The 19,310-nt window shown below is 40.8% G+C and overlaps 1 long non-coding RNA gene across 1 annotated transcript in view; it reads right to left on the minus strand.

Moving 5' to 3' along the window:
* The window catches only part of LOC309666284, a 184,371-nt gene extending 170,454 nt beyond the window's left edge, over nt 1–13,917 (minus strand). Inside the window, exon 1 of the long non-coding RNA XR_014266988.1 lies at nt 10,921–13,917. This is a non-coding gene — a long non-coding RNA (uncharacterized lncRNA). The remainder of the gene's footprint in view (nt 1–10,920) is intronic.
* Between the last annotated feature and the right edge of the window lie 5,393 nt (nt 13,918–19,310).

The raw sequence follows: 19,310 nt of genomic DNA on the forward strand, positions 1-19,310 counted from the left end.
TTACTCCTTTGGGTTTTCACTTCAAGCCACATGCACTATGCCCAGCACTATTTTTCTCTGCAGATTTCCCTGTTTGTGCTGGGATGACAAGCCAGATTTGCTTTAAAATATTAGGTAAAAGCTAAAGTAAGTGTTGACTTTAAGAAAACACTGGGATTTACTGATACGAAGCCTCCATACCCCTTTGGAAGGAGATATATAAATAGACACAATGCTTTTGAAGAGCAATCTGGTAATATAAGCCACACCGTTTTTTTTACCTTTTGTGCTAAAGACATCCCAAAATATAGAGGAAAGCTTTCTACACAAAAAATGTTCACTGCAATGGTATTATCACTCATAGCAGAAATTTGGAAACACGCCAAAGTTCAAGAAATTATGTAATGGTGAAATGTGATTTCGCACGACCACTTAAAGGAATATTATTTGGTTTCTGAAAAATGTTTTTGAAGCAGTTCTTACAACTTGTAAAATACAATATCACATTAAGTAAAATGTAGTATCATATAGGCAGTTTTCACAGTTAGGAGAAAAGAAAGAATGCCCATGTATACAGATATACGTTCTCTGTGATATGTGGTGCAGCTTTATGGCGCAATCCCCGAGGGTGCCGACGGAGCAGCAGTTTATGTGATGGTGCTTCCTGGGGTGGCAACTGAGGTAGCGACCCTGTTTATAACCTATACAGGGAAAGAGTCTGAGATGAGCACGCTAGACATCAGCAGTCTATTGTCTTTGGAAGGTTATATGATGGTTTATTTTTTTTTCCTTGAGTTTCCATATTTTTCTATAATGAGCCTGCTTCCTTTCATAAGTGAAAACAATAACAACAATTACATTAAAAATTAAAGAAACACACAGACCTGACAGTTTGTTCTCCCATCTTTTCTTTGCTGGATTTCCCTCTCAAAGGACATCAAAATGCATTCTACAGATCTTATATGGTAATGATTGTTGATGTTCATTTAAATAAATTGGAGGGGGTTTTTCCCTTTATTTTTCTTTTATCCCTAAAGACACACGGCGTAAGACTGGATTTTTTTCCTCTGGATCATGGTGAAAAATCTTTATTGAGTACTAGCTATGTGACAAGCACACAGAAGAGTGTTTACAAGGCTGATCTCATGTAATCTCAGCTTTGTATTGTAGGTAATACTATCATCACCATTTTCTAGACCAGGAAGGAAAAAAATATATATACTCACTGGTTTGCCCATTCTCTCCTGACTTTTTCATTTTATTTCCCTCTGGATAATGGTGGGTGGGAGGTCACATTAAAAGGGTGAGTCTGGGGGAAAAGGTTGCTGAGGAATCTCACGTGTTTTAAGAAATTAAGACACGGAATTCCCTGGCAGTCCAGTGTTAGGACTCGGCGCTTTCTCTGCTGAGGACACAGGTTTGAACCCTGGTCAGGGAACTAAGATCCCACAAGCTTTGCGGCGTGGCCAGAAAAAAATTAATTAATTAAAAATAAATAAATAAAATTTAAAAAAAAAAGAAAAGAAATTAAGACTCACTCTACAAGAACAAAAGAAGTTGTTTCTAGCCAGAGAGGATCAAGGAGAGTAAAGGAATTGTTCAAAAGGAGTTCTTTTGAACTCCTTTTGAACAATATCACAGCCTGATATTGATATTGTTGAGAGAGCCGGACTTGAAGACAGAAGACAGCGTTCAAATCTCAGCTTGCTTCTTACTAGCTATGAGATCATAGACAAGTCCCTAAATTTTCTGAAGCTTAGTGCCTTTAGAAGGTTTTTTGGAAGCTCAGAGGAGGGGACAGGACAGAAGTATCTCTCTGAGGTCACTGTGATCTGCTCCCTCCTCTATACATTGTGGATATGCAGCAAGTATCTTACCTGACCAACAGTCTAAAACTTAGCATTCAGTGGTAATTACAGGTCTAGATGAGGGGTTATAAACAGTGAAAACAGGGAGTGTGTGAGTTCTCTGAGGGAAGGAGGGTCAGTAGGAGGGCTGAGACCAAGAACAGTGTGTTCCTTGGGGAGCGCTCTCCCTGTTAGGGGCCTTGATGGAGAAACTACGAACTGAGAAGAAATGTATCATATTTTCAGTGGCTTTCAGGAAACCACCAGGAGGAAAAACGAAGACAGAGGACTGAATGCAAGTAAAAGAGGGAGGAAGCCCTAGAACCAGGAGACCTGGAGATCGGTTGGGTGTACACACTATAACACTGGGGAACTCTGACCTAGCCACTCTGCTGATCCAGGCCCCAGCTTCTTCGTCTGCAGAGTAGACTAAGTCATCCATAAATTCGCTGTTAGCCTCATGGTTTTGTCAGGCTTGCATTTCTGGAACTTGTTGTCCAATGGTGTTTTAAGAGGATCAATACAAAATATCTGGGGCAGAGTTGGGAGAGCTCGTGTGCCAGTTGTGAGAGCCTCTGAACACCAGTGATGTTTCTATCATAATTCGTTATATGGGAAAAGTTATAAACTCACTTTCCCCGGGTAGAACATTTGGAGGATCTAATGATCTTGAGAGATCAGCGGATCCACTAACTCCAAACTAAGTTAATCTGTGCTCTTTGGCAAGGAAGGAAGCCATTGGTCATAGAAGGAAGGGATGCAGTACAACACGGGGGAAAGGTGTTCCAGATCCTTAAATAGAGGCAGCTCTTAAGGAAAAATGAAAGGAGAAAGGTTTTACTTTGACCAGAGGAAAGGGTCAAAATCAAAGAAGGATTTTTATACAGTGGAATAGCCTGTGCATACAGGAAAGAAGGAAGCAAGGGAAGTGCTTTCAGAAAGGAAGGAGGTGAAGACTCTGAGCTTCCTGACAGCAGGGATGCTTTTTGTTCACCAGGTCAGAGAGCCTGCACCACAGCAGACATACCTAAGTACTTGTTTAGTGAATGAAGATGGTCAAGAGGGCACTGAATGTAAGTGTGACTCCTTAAAAAGCTATAAAATTGTCCCTTGCAATCCAGATAGACAGAGAAACAGAAAAAAAAAAAAAAATTGGGAGTAGTAAGGAGGAAAATCCTAACATCTTAAATGATCAGACAAGGTAACCAAGATAAGTTCCCTAAGAGCAGACAGACTACAGAACAGGAAGTAACAGATAAATCCCCTTATTCTCCTATATTGATTGACTGGACATTTATCTCTTTACTGTTTGGAAGAGGCAGAAACCTTTGGCAGAACGGAGGATAATTAAAGTCCCAAGAGAAAATTATGTTCCACAACGCCTCCATCAAACTCGATACATCTGAACCTCCACTGATCTCATTTCAGAAACCTATTTCTATTGGTAAGACTCTGAACACTGACAGTGGCAGGATTTCAAAGTGAAGGGCTAGAGCAGAAAGTGGGCAGAGAATACTTCTAGAAGATTTGTTTAAGCCATGGAAACTTTGGAGTGAGCCCGCTTTTCTTCACCTCAAAGACCAAGTCCATGAATGCCTCAGTCTCTTGAATGATCTTGCCTGTATCATTCTATAAGTTCTTACTAGTTGGCCAGCAAGAGGAATCTCCTTAAATAAGGTGTGTATTTTCAACTGGCTTTCATGACTATAGAGTATTGCCATAAAAATTTCCTATTCCTTTTTGCTTGGAAAGTTAAACAAAATGTTCCTTAAAAAAAGATTCCTTAAGCTTTTTTTCTCTGAAAGTATCTTTCAATAATTATTTCATCATATTGACTGAAAGAATTTAAATAAATCTTCTTAAAATTTAATTTAACTTGTAAACCTGAATTCAAATTCAAATTTAAAACTCAGCACATCTCTGCTTTTAACACATAGATGATCTGTGAGATTCAAAATTCAGTTTTACTTTCTTTTTATCAGCTACATTCTTAAAAAACAGAAAATTTACTGAAGTCCAGAGCTCTGCCCTTCTGATTTCCAAATTTAGCTGCCGGTTTTAGAAGAATTTGCATACTCTTGAATAAATGCCAGTGAAAGGGGAAAGTGGTTTAGTAAAACTACTTATATGCAGGGCTCCTCCTAAAGTGCCCTGTGAATAGCTTTTATTAAGCAAGATTAAAATTGCTCATTATCCCAAAATAACTCCGGTGCATGTGATGTTATAAAAAAAGCATACACCGTAATCAATTTGACATTTTTGGAATTTCGAAAGGTAATTAGGCTCTCCTTCTTGAAAAAAAAAAAAATCTGCTATTGTGAGCATTTCCAGTGAAGCATAATCCTCGTTTTCATAGATCCTGAAACTTGCATTAGCTTGTCTCTAAAGTCACTGATGCTAGTACATGGTCAAATACAGGGGAATTCACCTTTAAAGGACAGATTGATGACACAAACTAGAAGGATATTTGAGGATAGACACTTGGGAAATTCACCACAGATGCCATTCACAGGTCTATCCCAGCATGCTGTGATTAAATGTTGGCTTTGGAGTTCAATATTCCTGGAATCAAATCTAACCCGCATACTAGAATATAGCCACCGGAAAGCTACTTTGCTTCTCTTGTCTCAGTTTTCTCCTCTATAAAAGAATGATAACTAAAGGGGCCATATGTCCCAGTTTGCCACTGAGAATACCTATTTCTGCTTGTTGTCAGGTCTAATTATTAGTAGTAAGTCCTTTCAACTCTGAAAAGTGTCCTGATCGGCATGATAAATTAGTAGCTAACTCTAATGCAAACCCTGGTGGGGTTGTTAGGAGGAGCTGCTCAGCACGAGACCTGGCACATAATCAGTAGTGAATATATCCTGTGAAACAGGGACCATCGTGCCTGCCTCCCTCCTAAAGCTATGGTGAGGACCAAAATGATACTCCATACAAAAGACTATGGCATACTGTAAGTGCTCAATAAATATTTTTATTAGTACTCATTTTGTGGTATTTTACTTATCCTGAAATAACTGTGAGTATGGAGTTCACACATAGCTAGAAAATTGGAATTAGTCATAAAGACTTAAGAGATGGAATTACAGATGATCTTCTAGATGATGTGTGCACCCATTCCCAGGTCCAGCAGGTCCACGACAGATGGGCATCTTTAGCTGGAGAGGGTCTCTATCCAGAGTCTGAACCAAATGTTCAGAATGCCTTGTATCTAAAAAAGTGAAGGAACTCGATCTGCTCCATGTCATGTTAGCAGACCTGAACAGCGAGGTGGTCAGTCCTGATTCAGACAGAGTACGGCAGAGAAGCTCAGCTCTTTGGATCGTAACCTAGGTTTTCTTCTCACTGGTCATCATTATGTCAGATGAATTTACATATCTTTAAATAAAATGAATGTTAAAGACTGCAGCTTAAAAATAACCATGTGGACTCTTTCAGTCTCTGGTCTGGCATGTAAGGAGCTAGGAAGTCATCACTCCATCCTAACTACAGGTAAAAAAAACTGAACGAACTGATAGCTCAAAAACTCCTTTTAGGTCCATCAAACAAGTCAAGTCACAGGGCAAACCACTGTCCCCCCAATTAGAGACAGAGAGGAGGACAGACAGAATCACAACTAATCAGAGAAGAAACCCATGAGCGGGGGCAGCTGCGGGAACCAGTCCTGGAGGAGGAGAGCCTGGGCTGTGACTGAGGAATTGCTAGAGGCTCAGGCTGGACATTTATGAGAGTTGTGAACTCTAGTGGGAGTTCATGTGAAATGCATGACTGTAAAACCCCTAGAAGATAACAGGAGAAAACCTAGATGACTTAGGGTATGGTGATGACTTTTCAATACAACACCAAAGGCACCACTCATGAGAGAAATAATTTGTAAGCTAGACGACATAAAATGAAAACTGCTCTGCTAAACACACTGTGATGGGAATGAGAAGACAAGCTACAGACTGGGAGAAAATATTTGCAAAACACGTATCTGGAAAAGGACAGTTATCCAAAATACATAAAGAACTCTTCAACTCAACTTCTTACAATAAGAAAGTTAAAGTTTGTATTTTACCTTCACCTATACCTTCTCCGATGCTTTTCCTTTCTTCATGCAGATCCAAGTTTCTGATGTCATTTTCCTTCTCTCTGAAGAACTCCTTTTAACATTTCTTGCAACCCAGGTCTACTGACAACAAATCCCTTCAATTTTTGTTTGTCCGAGAAAGTCTTTATTTGTCCTTCCCTTTTGAATGATAACTTCTTAAGGTACAGAAACCTAGTTGGTTGTTTTTTGCTTTTGTTTTTGTTTTTCTCTCAACACTTTATTAATTTCACTCCAATCTGTTCTTGCCTGCATGATTTTCAAGGAAAAGTCAGATGTAATTCTTATCATTGCTCCTCTATAGGTAAGGCATTTTCTTCTCTGGCTTCTTTCAAGATTTTTTTCTTTATATTTGATTTTCTGAGGTTTGAATATGATATGCTGAGGTTTTGGTTTTTTGTGTGTCCTCTGAGCTTCCTGGAACTGTGGTTTGGTGTCTGACATTTATTATCAGTCATTATTGCTTTAAATATTTCTTCTGCAACTTTCTCTTTTTTCTCCCACTTGTGCTCACATTACACATATGTTACACCTTCTGTGGTTGTCCCACAGTTCTTGGATATCCTGTTCCATTGCCTTTTTTAATTCTTTTTTCTCTTTGTGTTTCCATTTTCCAGCCCAGATGTAGCTACGTAACTACAGAGTGAGGGAGGGTCTAGGGATTCCAAGTTTGGAATCTTCCACCTGGAGGTGTGAGATGAAGCTCCAGGAAATCAACAGGAAGGAGGCTTGGGGGGTTCTCCCATTGATGGAAAGGGTCATGACAGATGGTAAAAGCATACAACTCAGAACATGAAGATTGATGAGTGATACCCAGCCTCTCCTGTCCACCGTCACCCTCAAACACTCATATATTTTCCATAATTAACTTTTGCCAAAATATATATGGACATGTGTGCTTACGTTAATGTAGCCATCACCAACAGATCTCCTTAATTCTGTACAAATATCAAACACAAATTCACATAAATGTGAAATTATTCAGCTTCCCCCTTTTTAATGTGTTTTTAGTGAAGACTGGACTAGAATAATTTGATTTCTTAGGACTATGAAATTGAAAGTCTATCTTTTGGAGACAAGGAAACTAAATTCCTAAGGTTAAGTTTCATGCACAAGGCCATGAAGCTGGTTAGTTACAGTTGGGACTAAATGCAAAGTTCCTGACCCTCAGTCCAGATGCCTTTTTCCTGCACCAAAAATTGCTTTAACTCCTCACCACACATTGCCTACTGACACAGCCAAAAACACCAGCACATTGTATTATCATTCAGAAAATTAGATGCTGATGTTCTCAAGGATCTCATTCAACAGGCAATACATTTTTTTTTTTAAAGTAACAGCTGATGTGACTTATTGTAATTAGCTAATGAGCCTGAGCCTATAATTCCTCTGTCAGGCCCTCAGGCTGAATTGCTTGTGTTTTCAAGTTTTGTCATACAGCTGGTTCTACAGGAATTGCATGTTTCATGGGAGAAATGAGTTTTTGTTTTCATGTAGGGAAAGTAGGCTGATTTTCTCTCTCAGCATCCCAGGAATGGATGCATGTTGCCAGCTGGAGCAGAGAGAGTGCAAAGGATAGAGATTGCTGGAGGAGCTGGGCCGCAGGAGGCAAAACTGAAGGGCATTGAGAGATTCCATTTACTCTTCTAAGGGGGAAATCTACTTTTACATTTTTTGCATGATTTTCAATTGTGCAAATATTCTGGGTTGACTTTTTCTTTTTGGAAATCACCGATTAACTTCATTAAGCTCTTAATTGACACCTTCAGTGTTGTCAACATGTTTTGGCAGGAAAGATGTATTCTAAGCTACGTATTTTGTAGTGAGCAGCTCAAGTTATAAAATGGGAAAGGTCAGTGATCCTTGGTCTGTTACTAACTTCCATGCTCAGCTTCGGTGTTATGATTCCTTTGCAAATGCTTAGGAGGCATCTGTGAATCAGACACCATATGGTAGGCGAACATTCTAGACCTCAATAAAGACTCAAATTGAACTCTACATTATTTCCTCCCAAATCTGTTCCATGTCCATGTTTGGTGTTTTAGGAAATGGCGTTGCCAGTTACCCATTTCCTAAGCCAGAAACTTCCACGTGACCTTTGACTCTCATTCAACTCATCAATGATCAAGTCCCCTCGGTTCCATCACCTAAATATCCTTCAATTCCATCCACTCCTCTCCTTCTCCACTGCCTCATCCTCCTTATGTGCCAAGATCATTTCTTCCTTGTGTTGCAAAATGACCAAAGCCAATGTCATGTTTAGCCTTCAGTGGTGACAATGAAAGGCTGTGCTCCTGGAAAATGGGAATGGTTAAGAAAGCACCTCACTTCTATTTTTGAAAATTTGCCCACCCTTTCATCTTCCACAAAACTTCAAAGGACCACCCTGCCCTGCATAGTCCAAGATAAGTCTGGTCTCCATCCTTCCTCAAGAATCCCAAAGTAGATGATTCCCTGTTCATTTGGCTTTATAAAACCCCAAGCTTTCTTCCTTTTCTTTGAAAATTTCCTCATGAATGAAAGTTCTCCCTATTGCAATAGCCCAAATAAAATCATCTCCTTTTCATAGCCCAAATAAAATACATCTGTCCAGTGTATTTTTTTTCTTTCACAGTGGTTAGAAGTGTTAGGGAACCACTGACCGAAACCGCCTGCATTGGCCAGACAAGATGCTAACTACTTGCATGAATTGTCTCGCAACAAGAGGTCCTGATAAGGAACACGGTGCTGCTGCCGCCGAAAACTAACCGGGAGAATTCGGGAGGGGCCAAAAGGAGGGAGGAGACGCCAGCCCATAATATGTCCTGCCAACCTCCCAGAATCCTTCTCGCTGGAATCCATCTTGGCTAAGAGATGCATGAACCATCAGGAAGGACCCTGAGTCAGACCAAATATGGGCCAAGCAAGATGACTGGCCAGAGACAACCCGGAAACTAACCCCATCACCACAAAACCTGAGACTGTGAGCCACGCAGCAGAGCAGTCTTCCTGGGTTCCCTTACGCTGCTGCTCTCCTCCTGGGCGCCCTGTCCCGATCAAGTCTCTTGCTTTGTCAGCACGTGTGTCTCCTCAGACAATTCATTTCTGAGTGTTAGACAAGAGCCCACTCTCAGGCCCTGGAAGGGGTCCCCCTTCCTGCAAGAGAAGTAGGGGAGAGCATACACTCATGGACAGAAACGTAACTATGAAAGTTAGTCTCATCTTGGACACTGCCCCACATACAAGCATTTATCAGCACACAGGGATAGAAACTGCCATTCCACCTGCCTGTGGGGTTGGTGGCGCTCCAGTCTCCGCCCCCGAGGCCCCCTAAATTTGCCCTGATGAAAAGCTCTCCAGAGACACATATGACAGTACTGTAGTGTCAGGATCTAGCCTGGTAAGGTAAGAAAATCCTCAGGGAATCATGGGAACACGGTTTCACCGGACCGGGGCCCCTCTGAAGGGTTTCAAGGCTGGGCTCGCGGGGTGCCTGCATCCTTCAAGAAGGCCAATCCATCTATTTTAACACTGCTCATTTCAAGAATGAAAATTTATTTCTCTCCTTCCCTATGCTAATTATCCAATCCTCCAGGGCAGGTCAAATAGCTGTAAATGGAAGAATCTGTAGTGGCTGGTTAGTGTCTTTCATAGGCTAACTATTTGCCCTCCAAGAGTGTTCATTCCTGGTTAAAGGCGTTCAGCGGTCAGCTAACCACACTCAGAGGTTCACAGATACTTTTGGCTCATGGGCAAGGTGAGTGCTGAAGTATTTCCAGATAAATTACAGGCAATATGATAATCTAGGTCACTGCACAAATGTTCTGAGAGCCTTACTTCCAGGACTGTGCCTCTTTAAGTCATTCACGTTGTAGCTGGAGAATGTTTTTCTAAATCACACATCTGATCTGTTTTCAGTGACTGCTGAATGATCCGAGGATAAATTCCAAACTGCACAAACGCATATAAGGCCCTGCATGATTCAGCCCCTATTTATCTTTCCAAGCTCACCTCCAACCACGTCCCTTTTCTGGGCCTCTGTCCACACTGCCATAGCGCCCCAGCTCCCAAACGACCCCAATCCCCCTATCCACCCACCCATGTTGTTTGCCCTCAGGTGCATCTCTTGCCCTTCCCCTGCTCTGCTCTACAATGCAGTAGATTCCCCCATCCCTTGGTCCCTCGCAGGCTGTGGTTCTGGGTGGGTTTCCCGCTCGGTTCAGCCTTTGGGATCACTGCTGGGAGACAGAAAGGCTAGGAGATATCTCCCCTCTGTCTCTGCCTGGGAAGGCAAGTCTGGCGGAAGATGCCTCTCTTTCTTAGCTTAAGCTTCTCTAGCACAGGCCTGGGTGATTCCAGGCTCTTCCCAGTGATCCCGGCCCTTGGGCTCCAGTAACACTGCTTCTTCCCTTTGAAATGGGACCGTGGCTCCCTGCTGCTGCTAGCCTCTGGGATATACCACCCTCCATGGGGTGGCTTGTCAGCCTCTCCCACCTCTTAGGGAACTAATTCCCCTCGTTAAATTCCCTCTGCTGACACATGTACATAAACAAACGTTTCTCATGTTCCTTATTGGCTTTGAGCAACTGCCCAATGATGTAATTTGGTTCTTTGACCAGCGTAGCAAATTTTCATCCATAAAGGACCTAGATGTAAATCAGAGAAAGTCTGTGGAATTCCAACGGTGGTTATGCCACCTACCAGTCACCCCTCCCGTGGGCCCAGACACGCTGAACTGTTTTGGTTTCTCAAACACACAAAGGTTGTGTCATCTGCTTCTCTCCATCCCCATCACTACTGCTCTGGCCCAAGCCACCATCAGTTCTCTTTGGGTTACCCCACTACCGTCAAAGACCTCCCTCAATGTGCTTTTCCAACTGCCCACACTGTCATTCAAAATGGTAATTTAACCATAAAAAACTCTCCTGCTTAGATCCCTCTGGTTGACTTGACCCTGCCCTCAGAATAAAATCTCAACCCCGTCACCTGGTCAAATGCTTGGGCTCTGCTCAAGACTCTGACCTCACTTTCTACTGTGATCCTTGGTGCTCTGCAGGTTCTGTGCCTGGAAAGCCCTCCTCCTTCACACCTGTTCATGGTTGGCTCCATCTCACAACTGAAGTCTCAGCTCAATGTCACCTCCTCCAAGGAGTCTTCTTTGACCACTCTCATGAGAGCAGCTCCCTTCCAATCACTCCCCTTCCCCTGTTTGTCTTCATGGCAATTATCATCATCCAACATAATTTGTTTCTTTGGAGACACTAAAAGTGAGCTCCAAACATATCTTAGTTACCTAATCCACCTCCATCTCTCTGGCAGGCAGAGCAATCCCTGCAGCATAGTAGGGACTCCACATATATTTGCTGAATAAAGGAGTACCTGGCAGGCACTGTGAAAAATGCCAGTGAGATTAACTCACTGTCACCTTCACAGCAACCCAATGAGGTAGGTGTCCCATTTTCCCATTTTAGACAGTGTAAGCAGACAGCCCATGTCACAGGGCCAGTGAGGGGTGGGCCTGGGCTCTGATTCAGGAAATCTAGCTGCAGAACCAGGGTGATAACTTGTATGTTACACTGCCTCTTACCACAGTGCAATCTCTTAGAAAATATTTTAAATGACAATGAGTAACAAAACTATGAAGTAGAATCTAACATGTTGCTCTCACAGTGCAATTAACCCCACCAAGGTTACAATTGGAGCTCGGCCCTACCCAGACAAATTTGAACATGATTAGGCAATGCCAACCACTTCCTTTCCCTGGGGGCCAGGCAGCTTCTTTTGACAGTCTTTGTATGGTACACCTCAATTTTAGAAAAGTAAAAACATGGGGGGAAAAACACATATACTTTAGGGGCATGAAATACAGGCATCAACAATGCTTTGTAAAATGTAAAGAATCCAAAATATTATTAAAAATAACAATCAAGGTAAGACAATAGACTACAATGGTTACTATATGGTATTACATCATTATCAGACTATGCATTTGACTTTATCAGAAGGGTAAGATGAGAGGCAGTATCTTTACCTGAAATATGATACATTCTATATCTTTTCCTTTTCTTTTTTTTTTTGGCCCAGCTGCGGCTTGTGGGATCTTAGTTCCCTGACCAGTGATTGAACCCGCACCCTCAGCAGTGAAACCTCGGAGTCCTACCCACTGGACCGCCAGGGAATTTCCAGACACATTCTGTATCTTAATCTCTGACCATCTGAGGGATAATTCATAGATACATCCATTTTCAACAAGGTCACAACTCTTCAGTTATATGCCTGAAGAAACATTAATTGATCTTTTCTCATTTTCCTCTCTCTCCAATACTTTCTCTCTACCAGAGCTAATTATAATATTATAATTATATATAATTATATACAAGTTTATATACAAATATAAATATACAAGTTTTACATTTAAATATAAAATATACAAGAAATATACAAGTGTCTCCTCAAACTTGTTTTAAATTAGCTACATTCCCAATCATTTATAAATGACATGATTTCAAGAAGGAAGTAAAGCTAGATAGGGGGAAAATGATATCTTCCCCTTTAAAAGTATAGTAATAGGTTTTTGGAAATGGTCCCAAAGAGATTTCACAACATATATTACTGTCAAGAATCATCCATAGGAAATAGTCCGAATTATCTTCATCTTTGATCTTAAGAAAATGTTTTTTCTCACTATTTCTCCACACACACACCCCGAACCCAATGAAAATTGCTCACAATGCAGGGGAAGCGACTCAGAATTCTCAGAAGATGCCAGATCCAGAAATGCAGTTTCTGCAAAATAATTGTCCCTCACCGTCTTAGCCCATTTGGATTGCTACAACAAAATACCACAGACTAGGTAGCTTATTTATAGACAGCAGAAATGTATTTCTCAGCTCTAGGGGCTGCAAAGTCCAAGATCAAGGTGCCAACGTGGCCGTGTTTTGGTGAGGGTCCCCCTTTTCCTTGTTAGCAGGCACCTCTCACCTTGTCCTCACCTGTTGGAATGCTCAAGGGGGGTCTGTGGGGTCTCTTTTATAAGAACACTAATCCCATTCATGAGGGCCTCACTCTCAAGACCTAAGCACCTCTCCAGAGCCTCATCTCCAAATACTGTTATGATGGGCATCAGGATTCAACATTTGAATTTGGGGGGGGGACGCAAACATTCAGACCAGGGCACTTGTCGAAACAAAGAGGAAAGGTGCCACTTCAACACTCAGTTTGCTTAGGAATCATCATAGTGGTGAATAGGTTTGTTCTCCACCATTGCTTTTCTCTGTTCTAAACATTGTACATTAATGTTAATGTTGGCATGTAGAGACGTGCTTTAGTACTTAAAACCCTTAACACAAATGGTAAACCCTTAACACAAATGGTAAACACAGAAATTAAGTATAGTTTATCTGCAGTACTCCAGGTGGCTGGTTCAAGTCCGTTCCTGGACTGTGTAAATGGAAAAAACCAAAAGCCGGTTCAGATTCAAAGAAATGTCCACTGGCCATGCTGACCTTATTCCTCGGCAACTCCCCTTCCCAAGACACCTGTCTTATCTCCTCACATAGGTGTAATCCTTTCCAGTACCCTTGACTTTTCCAGAAAGCAAGTCACCAACTCCTTCCATTAGAATACAAGATTTTTTAAAAAATTATTTTAGCATTTCCTATAAGGCAGATTCACCAATCATCCCTCCCAATAATTGCCTGTGACCTCAAAAACCCACGTAGGCATAGGATATCACCATTAGGCTTTTTTTCTGGCTAGCAGGAATAGAAATGGAGTGAAAGGTACAGCAGGAAAAAGTTCAGGAAGCTTATAGTCTCCACTGCATGCACATTTGAAAGCAAAGGGTTTAACAGTTTCTTGAGCAAACAATTTCCCTTCCCATCATTGTTCTGGGATTACCAGGATTTACCTGCTTTATCCTTATTTTCTGTGCTTCAGCAGGCTAATGTGAGTCATATTTACAAGGATAAAGTAACAGAGATGCATAGATATTAGGGGTGTGTGTGTGTGTGTGTGTGTGTGTGTGTGTGTGTGTGTGTGTGTGTGTTGGGAGGTATACAAAGTTTTCATTGTCTAGGAGTATGTTTTAGAAAAACACACAGTAAAAGCACACTGTCTAGAATAAGTCACATCCTTAAGCAAAACAAATACACACACATTGTTAACATCACTGGGTGTGAGACACTGAAATGAATACAAAACACATCTGTGTCCATGGAGAAGAATTCAGGTTACTAGTTGTAAAAACCAAGGGATTTAGGAGGGAGAGGGGGTAGTTGGTTACTCTTACACTTCTGTCAAAAATCCAAAGCTACCAGAACAGGGCCACAGTCTAATGTAACACATTCAAGAGCTATGACCAACACCCCACCACCGGGTGCATCGACGCCCAATGAGATCCATCTCCCAGAATAGCGCCACTCACCACCTGGGGTGTTCTCCAGGGAGGGGTTTGCGGCCACTTTCAGCCATTTCAAGGAGGAAAGTGAAATCTCATTGTTAATATCTCTGCCTACAAATGGCTTTTACACCCTCAAAAACCATTTAAAATGTAAATTTTATAAATGATTTGCCTCAAAATTGTGGGCCAATTAAAATAAAAAATTGTACAGCCCGCATGTCAATAGTTTTGTAGAAAAAGAAAAGAAAACACTTTCTTGGCAAATCCAGTCTTCATAAAGGTAATTTTTTTTCAAGCCGTACACACCACTCATAGAGAAGAGACAACATCCCCTATGGTTGAAACATTTAAAGTAAAATGTGGGAGGCGGAGACAGAGTTCCCTTGTGACTACATCTTCCCAAATTATATTTGATCTTCTCTAAACAAAAAATGGTCCTTTTTATAACCACTCTCTCATTTAATTCTTGCATAGCCCTTGAGGTAGGTATTTGTTATCCTTCCTTTACAGATGGAGAAACTGAACATAAGACAAAGTCTGCCATTTGCCCAAGATCACATTGCTAGTAAAATCCCTGTGGCTTTGCAGTTACATAACGTGTGTCTTTACTTATATTCTGCCAAGATTACCTGCTGAGATGACTTGTCATGCACTTTTATATTTTTGTACTCTACCTTATTCCACAAAGGAGTTGAGGAAGATAATTGAACATTTCAAGGAAGGAATCCATGTAAAATATTTCCTTTTTTACCTCTTCAGTGCTTTCTGGAAGCAACTCTTCAGCAGAGTGGGGGATTATTGTAGAAATGTAGGATTCAGGGTGTACAGTGACTCAATTTTGCTCTCTTCTTTCACTACTTCCAAATAGAATTTCAGATAAATAGCAATGACTGAAAGATGACGAAGGGGCAGAGCTGGCCAAGCTAATCTCTTAATTCTATATAATGACCCAAATGGTAGAAGCATTACTCTAATCTGACTTCCACAGACTCTTACTAGAGCACATCTACTCTTAAGGTCCCACCAGCCTCAGCAGCCTTTCTCATCCACTCTCTGGACATCACTTTAGAAGACGCAACTAGAGCAGAGGTTATGTGACTCAGCTGGCATGAAGCTGCCTTCATATCTGTAGGAAGCCCCTCATTTAGTAAAGAACAAGGGAAAGATAATGGCTTGAATTCCACCGCCCGCCAGATTGCTAACTTTACTCCACGTTGACCTGGTAAAGAGAAACAAAAGGTGGTTGCAGCCTAGAGTGACAGTTCCTGTATGGAGCTACCGGTGTGTGTGTGTGTGTGTGTGTGTGTGTGTGTGTGTGTGTGTGTGTGTGTGTGTGTTTCAGGGCAATCTAAGCTCCCATGTTCCATTCACTATGCTTTTATTTTACTAAAAAGAAAAAATAGTATCTACTTACTTTTTAAATCAGTCTGTCACTTAACTATTAACACCAGAAAGTGGAATTATTTCATGTTTATCTCTGCATCTTCAGGCCTAACGGGATACCGGCATTCCACAAATATTTGTTGCAGGGAAAAGAGGGAGCTAGGAAGAAGGTAAAAAAGAGAAATTGTTAGGAAATACACATTAATGACAGAAGGTGACAAAGTCTATAGCAACGAACTGTTCTAAGATGATAATATAGGAGTTTCAAAAGTTACTTGTTGATATAATTAATTGTTGGTATACTTAATTTGCCATTTCATGCAGAAGTAGTACTGGGTCTGAGATAGTTTATTGATTTATTTAAGTGTCTACAATGTTCCAGGCACTGTTGCAGGCAGTGGAGATAGGGTGGTAAGCAAAACATTCCAGGTCCCTGCTCCGAATGAGACAATTCAGTGAAATGACATGAATAATCAATAAGGAAATATACAAACAAACATGGTGATAAGTGTCCTAAAGGGAATACAGATGGTAATAGGATGAAAGGTGGGTGTTGTTGGTGGTGGATTGTTGAGAGATGAAGGGGCAGGAGCTACTTCAGATAAGGTAACTAGGTAGACCTCAGGAAGTAGTGTCTTCTGAGCACAAATTCAGAGGCAGAGAACAGGCAACCAGGGTGCTATCTGCAGGCAGAGCTTCCTGGCCAAAAAGTAAAGGCTCTGAGGGGCAGAGTTGCAGGAAATGAAATAGGGCAAGAGCATGTGAAGCAACATGGGTGAAGGGGAAGTGTTCTAGGAGACAGGGTCAGATCCTAGAGAGCCACGGGGCCCATGGTGAGAAGTTTAGAGATTCATATTCATGTTGATATTCTTCATTGTTTAATTATTATCTATCTGATCTTCCACACCCATGGCTTATACCATTCCCAAGTTTCCCTTCCTCTCTCTAGTCTTGGGGGTATCTCTGGAACAGTCTTTCTGTTGGCATTCTTTTCTTTCTTTTTTTCAATTTTTATTGAAGTACAGTTGATTTACAATGTTGTGTTAGTTTCAGGCGTACAGCAAAGTGAATCAGTTGTATGTATACATATATCCACTCTTTTTTAGATTCTTTTCCCATATAGGCCATTGCAGAGTATTGAGTAGAGTTCCCTGTGCTATACAGTACGTCCTTATTAGTTATCTATTTTATATATTCTTTCAGACACACCAGACAAAGTGTTATTCCCCGATCCCCCAACTGGGCTATTCCATCTTCAAATGCTACCCAATCACTAAGCAATTTAACATGTCTGGAGCTGCTCCTATAGGATAAATTAATATGCAGCTGCACACTTCCCTAGATAGTGTTTCACGGTAATCTTTGTTGAAATACATAAATATTAGATGCATGAGAGGGATAATGGAAATTACTTTAAGGCAAGTACCTAGCTTCCATATTAGCAATAGGAAAAAGTTACGCGTGTAAGTTGAGACGCTCCAATTTATTTGGAGAAATTTTTTTCTATGGGTTGTTGGAAATAATAACCTTCAACAGCAATAGAACCACTTAGAGAAACTGCGAAGAGAGTGACAGATTTTCAGAATAAACTTGATTTGATACAATGCATTTCGAAATGCCCATTTTAAGTATCCGGTGGAAAACTCTGAGACAGCACACTATGCAGGAATGCTTTTAGCTACTGCCTGCTCAGCCCGGCTCCTTGAAGCTGCTTTCTCCAGGAGAATCTCTCTCTTGGTGGCTGCTACCTGCTCATCCCATGGGCCCCATTCGGAAGCTTGGCTGGGACAGTCATCAGAAATAAAGAGGGCAGGGTGCACAACAGCCATCTGGAAAAGTCAGGAAGGCGGTGCACAGGTCAGGAGTGGAGAATGGGAAGGTAAAATGGTCAGGCTTTTTCCAACAATCAGACCATGGCAGTCAGCATCACAGGTATGTGAAGTACGAGTAAAAAAGACCAAACAAACAAAAAAACAAAGCGAGAGTGGAGGAGGCTCTCATGAGAGTTAGCTCTTTTTAAACAATATGTGTTTTTTCCTTATACACAAGCATGCATTATATAGTTTTTTATTGTTGTTATTCTACAGAATTGGAATCACACTATACACAAAACTCTGCAGTAACTACTTCATCACTGCCGGATTTAATATGAGCATTTCCCCCATATAATTCAATATTTATCTATATTATTTTAATGATTTTATGAAATTCTACTTGTCGACATTTATTTAACCAATTCCTTATGTCTAAATATTTAGATTTTTTTTTCAAATTTTCCAGTTACACATTACACTGTGTTAAGAATCTTGGCACGTGTTTGATCATTTCCTTGAAATCAATTTTCAGGTGTTGAATTTCTGGTCAAGATTCAGTAGAGATCACTGCGAGCGTTTTCTTCCTAGGTACAGACTGTTCAGTAAATCTCAACTGATTATACCAATAATGTTTCAGGCTGTAGAACAAACAGATAAACTCAGAAAAGCAGTATTGAAAGAGCAGGTGAGAAATAAGAAAACAGCCCAGGTCCTGCTCTGGTGGGGCTCCTCACAGATAACCAGAAAGACACCCACCAACGACAAGATAAAATCAGATGGCTACAGCTGTCCAAAGGCAAGAGAAAAGGTAACACTGCCCAACAAACCTCCAGGTTCGTTATACCAACATACATTTACACCAGAGGTGTACAGAGATGCTCATTTCCTCACATTTCTGCCCAAACTTCCCTATCAATTTAAAAATCTTCACTTAGTGTTTTAATTTACATTTACTTGATCACTAATGAGGTCGTTAGTGAGGTCATTTCAGTATATATATTGAAATATATATGTTTTTCTATTATGCACATTTTTCTATTATGTTGGTCTTCTCTTACTGATTAGAAGAGCTCTGTTATTATGTTGCAAATATATTATTTTCCTTTTAATTTTTATGAGGTTTTTTTGTTTTGCATAAACATTATTTATGTGGCTATCTTTTTTCATTATAGTCTCCTAATTTCATTTTTTGCTGAGATAAGCCCTTATTGCTCCCAGAATAACATAAATACTTAGATTTATATCTAGTCATTTTTATGGTTGTATTTTTTTATATTTAACTCTTTAACTCATTTTCATTGTACTGCTCTAATTTTACTATTTCGCAAATAGCTAGCCAATAGTTCTAGCATCATTTACTGTGAAAATTTTCCCCTGCTGCTTTGAAGCCCTCCCACCATGATAATATTTTAAGCGCGCATATGTACTCAGGCCTGGCTGGCTTTTCCATGCTGCCTTACAGACTTGTCTACTCTGCAGCCAGAACCACACCTTGGTCTGCTCTTGGTTTAGTCTACTTTCCGCTTGGATAAATAGTGTGCTAGAAATGGGTCTTTCCAACTGACTCCCTTATCTGCCATCTTTTTCTGCCTTCTAATCTGAAGAATGGATCATGCAATGCTTACTGACTTGCTCAGGGAGGGAGAGACGGGGGAAAGTGTGAGAAGAACAGGAAAGGACTTAACATTTTTTGAGCATTTACTTCATGCTTTGCACAAAGCTGCATATGATAAATCTTTGTAATCTTAATAACAGTAACAATATCATCCACCCTATTTTGCCAATTAGGAAATTGCCCCTTAGAGAGGTTAATT

This window comes from Balaenoptera physalus (genome assembly GCF_965194825.1).
Source record: "Balaenoptera physalus genome assembly, chromosome: 8".
Classification (NCBI taxonomy): domain Eukaryota; kingdom Metazoa; phylum Chordata; class Mammalia; order Artiodactyla; family Balaenopteridae; genus Balaenoptera; species Balaenoptera physalus.